The 5,000-nt window shown below is 40.1% G+C and overlaps 1 protein-coding gene across 1 annotated transcript in view; it reads left to right on the top strand.

Annotated features, from left to right (window-relative positions):
* Positions 1 to 5,000, top strand: part of armc2 (armadillo repeat containing 2) — a 34,832-nt gene that overhangs the window by 17,556 nt on the left and 12,276 nt on the right. The window lies entirely within an intron of this gene.

Genomic DNA, 5,000 nt, shown 5'->3' with positions numbered 1-5,000 from the left:
TTACATGAGTGTGTGTTTGTGTGTATGGATAGATATTTATTCACTCACTTTCTTGTATTGTTGCTTTTGTTTTGACATGTATTTAGGATTTTTAAAAGATACACAAATGCTCACATATTTCTCGACATGCACAGTGCATACATACAATTTCTAGTGCACACACACACACACACACACACACACGTCTGGTAAGGAGTGAATTGCCCTGTTGATGAAGTGATTTATGAAGGCACTCTGAAAGCCTTCCGCTCTTTCTCTTTGATTAGAGGGTCCAGCAGTCGTGGGCCCCTGCTCAAGGCTCGGCTTACCTTCCGCACACACACACACACATACACACACACACACACACACAAGGAAACACATATACAAAGAAACACACACACAAGCAAACGTAAACACACACACACAGAAGGAAGTATGCACATGTCAACACATCAACGCTCACACGCTACCCAATACCACGCAACCGCCCTCCTAAACTATGGACTGGCTTTCACGACCAGTTTTCTGAACTTATGTCGCTCATCATCACCAGCTATGATCGGATAATTGTAAATGGCGACTTTAATATTCATGTCAATAAGACAACTGATGCTAAAGCCAGTAAGTTCCTTAATGTGTTGGACAGTTTAGAGCAGGGGTCTCAAACACCCGGCCCGCGGGCCAAATCCGGCCCGCGTCCTGCCCAATTCCGGCCCGCGACGTATGTCAAAATAATAATATAATCCGGCCCTTCAGACTATTTTTAATTGCGACAAACAACGATACTGATTAAAATAGACGATAGTTCCAAGTACGGTGACAAATCTCATTTGTACTCTGCTCCACTATGTGCTAGACATCCAGAGCTTCATTCAAACCCAAAATCGCTGCGCAAAGTTTTCAGGAAATACTTGTATTAGGCTACACGAGAGAAACACAAAGACGTGCATTTGTAATGACGCGGAAGCGATGCAGGCCATAGTGTTGCATAAATTGAAACAGAAATTAAGCAGAAATAGGCCTACACCAAATGTTGAAAAACATTTACGTGTGATGAAGTCTTAGGTAGGCTATGTTATTCACCTATTCTAAATCTGAAGAAGAATATCCTTTTGGAGATTATGATCCATCGTCTATTGAATGGAGGTGCGTCTGCGTGTAGCTTATGCAACGGTGTCCGGTTGCAATAAGCATACCATGCTTATTTCGACCCTCTGCCCAACATAGCTTGGAGGTTGCAGTGGTAATCGTGATGATATCGTCCGTAATGGATGTGGTACAGACAGCAGGGCTAGTAGAAATAGGGCTCTAAACTACAAAGTCACCCGCAATATGATGCGAACTTCTGGGTACTCAGATTACCCGCGATAGGAACTGATTTGACCAGAATACTTTATTGTAGGCCTTGTGGTTTAGAAACCATATACATCTTAGGTGTTGGTATACATCTTAGATGTTTTCCTGTTAATTTGTTATGTGGGTAATATGAAAAAAGGAAAGTAAACCTGCTCAAATATGTTCATCCAGTATTTACTGAAATGTGCATAATTTGAGGTGCTTGCCATCCAGTGGCAAATTAGATGGGTAAATTTAGTTTTACTCAAAGATTTTTACATTTACAGTAGGACCTTATCTCTGACCACTTTCAAGCAATGGCCTTTTGAAATTTTGATATAAAAATCCAATGGTGTTGCTTTCTTATAGTTTGCCAGGTTTAAAAATGTTAAAATATTTTATTTATAAGCTAAGGTTGCTAGCACAGGTGTCTAAAACTAGATAAAAACACTTGCACTTTCTGTTTGCAGTTTTGTGTGGTATTTGAAAAAAAGAACATTGCATTTTCAGAAATAGCCGGCCCTCCAATCAGATGACGTTGGCAGAATTGGCCCCCAGCTCATTTGAGTTTGAGACCCCTGGTTTAGAGCTAAAGCAGCATGTTACAGGACCCACCCACAACCTTGGCAACACCCTCGATCTAGTCATTTCTAGAGGGATAGAAGTCACAGACTTATCAGTAAATGATATAAATATGTCTGATCATTAATGTGTATCTTTTAATGTAGTACTACATACTCCAAAAATTCATCCCGAAATTGCAATCAAATCGCGACTCTTGGACATTAGAGCAGAACAGCAGTTCATAGCTCTTATAGACTCCATAAATTTAGATATTTTACATCATCCCATTGATCAAATGGTAGAGGCTCTCAATCGTGAATTAGGCGCTCTGCTTGACAGAGTGGCACCCTTAAAGACTAAAAAAAGGCCCTGTAGCAAACTGACACCTTGGATGAACGAAAATATCCATGATCTAAAAAGATCATGTAGAAAAGCTGAAGAACATGGAGAAAAACTAAGTTACAGGTTCACCATGCCATTCTAAAAGAAAAAATAGCAAATTATAATAGAGCTATTCGGAATGAGAGAAGGAACCACTTCTCTAAGGTAATTGCTGAAAACAGTGGAAACTCTAGGGTGTTGTTCTCTACCATTGATAGGCTATTGCATCAAACACCTTTTGATACACTCAGTCAGGCATCCTCTCTAAGATGCGAAGAATTTGCAGACTTCTTCAAAAACAAAGTCATTTCTATAAGGGAGGCTATTGGTAACACAAGTAATATGTTTGATAGTACACCCAAAAACAGCCCCCCAAAATTAAGGTCCTTTAGCACTATTACTCAATCTGAGCTTGGTAAAATTATAACTCAAACCGGCTCCTCAACATGTGTGTTAAATCCAATCCCTACTAGATTCCTCAAAAAAGTATATGATAGCTTAGCTCCCTTTATTCTCAAGGTAATAAATACCTCATTAGAAACAGGTATATTTCCAACTGATTTTAAAACCGCTGTTGTGAAACCTTTACTTAAAAAGTCAAATCTTGACCATACCAATCTGAGCAACTACAGGCCTATATCAAATCTACCGTTCCTGAGCAAAGTACTTGAAAAGTTGTTTGTAATCAGTTAAATACCTTCCTCAACGAAAACAGTATCCTTGAAAAATTCCAATCAGGTTTTAGATCAAATCACAGCACAGAAACGGCTCTAGTAAAAATAGTCAATGATCTCAGACTGGCTACTGACTCAAACAAAGTCTCAATCCTTATTCTTCTGGATTTGAGTGCGGCATTTGACACCATTGATCATAGCATCCTAATTCACCGCCTTGCGAAGTGGGTGGGTCTCTGATAATGCTCTAAACTGGTTTCAAACCTACATTACTGGCAGAGATTTTTATATCAGTCTAGGTTAATGTGATATAATGTATATAATGTAAAAGGAGATAATGTATCTGAAAAACATGACTTGCCTTTTGGTGTGGCCCAGGGGAGCTGCCTTGGTCCCCTGCTATTTTCCCTATATATGCTTCCATTGGGAAACGTCATAAGTCAGCATAATGTAAACTTCCACAGCTACACAGATGATACCCAATTGTATATTTCTGTGGAGCCAACTAACCCAGATGGCCTTTGCTCCCTCACTGCATGCCTAACCTCCATTAATCAGTGGATGAGCAAAAACAAAACAAAACAGAGGTACTTTTGGTTGGACCAAAACTAAAGCGAGATATTGTTCTTAGTAATCTTGGCGCACCAGGTCAAACCAAAAGTAACAAGCCTCGGTGTCATCTTAGATGCAGAGTTAAGTTTTAAGCCCCATATCAGTAAAGTTACTCAGACAGCCTATTTCCACTTGAGAAACATTGGCAAAGTGCGGCCTTTTTTAACTCAACAAGATGCAGAAAAACTAATTCACGCCTTTATCACTAGCAGGTTAGACTACTGCAATGCACTTTTCACTGGTCTTCCCAAAAAACATCTAAAGAAGTTGGCACTCATACAGAACTCTGCGGCTAGACTTTTAACTAAGACTAAGAAGAGAGAACACATCACCCCTGTGTTGGCTGAACTGCACTGGCTCCCTATTTCCTATAGAATTGATTTTAAGGTTATGTTAATTACTTACAAAGCTCTGAATGGCATAGCACCTTCATATATCTCTGAGCTTTTAATATCTTATCAACCACAAAGGAAACTTAGATCATCCAATTCTAATCTTTTAATCGTACCCAAAGTGCTCCACAAACAAAGTGGAGAAGCTGCTTTTATCCATTATGCCCCCAAACTATCGAACACCCTGCCTCTGTACATCAAGCAGGCGAGTTCAGTAAATATTTTTAAAAAAGATCTGAAAACATACCTGTACAGGAAAGCTTTTAGTTAACTCATCTTATCCTGTAGACTACTTTTTCAGATTATTCTACATCTGCTGCTATTGGAGGGCGCAGCCAGCCAGAAGCAGATGGGCTCCCCCTATTAAGTCAGGTTCTTATCAAGGTTTCTTCCTGGAATATGGGAGTTTTTCCTTGCCACAGTTGCCATATGGCGTGCTTGTGGGGGGTAAGAGGGTTAAGGCTGCCAGTCTTATGACATGTCATTTTCTATATTTTTGATATGTTGCTGAGTGGATCATAAACGGCCCCTAGCAATGAAGAAAAGTGATTGATAATGACTGACTGACTATTATTGTGTTACATGCTTCAAATGTAAAGCACCTTGAGCTGCATTCTGTGTATGAAAGGTGCTATACAAATAAAGCTTACAATATGCATACACACATGCATATCCAAACACACACACACACACACACACACACACATACACACACACACAGCACCCTTCCTAAAGACATATCGGGACACTTGATCCGGCATGGCCCTACAAAGTCACTTGTTACTTGTTACTCAACACAGATCGTATATGTCTATGTACACATTCTCATGTATATACACAAACTCATGCCGCAACCTCTTTCCATAAACAGTCTATACATAAACACATACACAGCACACACTCACGCTGAAGTGACCTTAAGCAAGGCACCTAACCCCTTACTGCTCCCCGAGCGCCGCTGTTGTTGCAGGCAGCTCACTGCGCCGGGATTAGTGACACAACTGTGTGTTCACTGTGTGCTGAGTGTGTTTCACTAATTCACAGATTGGGATAAATGCAG

Source organism: Alosa sapidissima, chromosome 6, assembly GCF_018492685.1.
Source record: "Alosa sapidissima isolate fAloSap1 chromosome 6, fAloSap1.pri, whole genome shotgun sequence".
Classification (NCBI taxonomy): domain Eukaryota; kingdom Metazoa; phylum Chordata; class Actinopteri; order Clupeiformes; family Clupeidae; genus Alosa; species Alosa sapidissima.
Note: the sequence above shows the minus strand (reverse complement) of the source record. Positions and strands in the feature narration are given on the sequence as shown.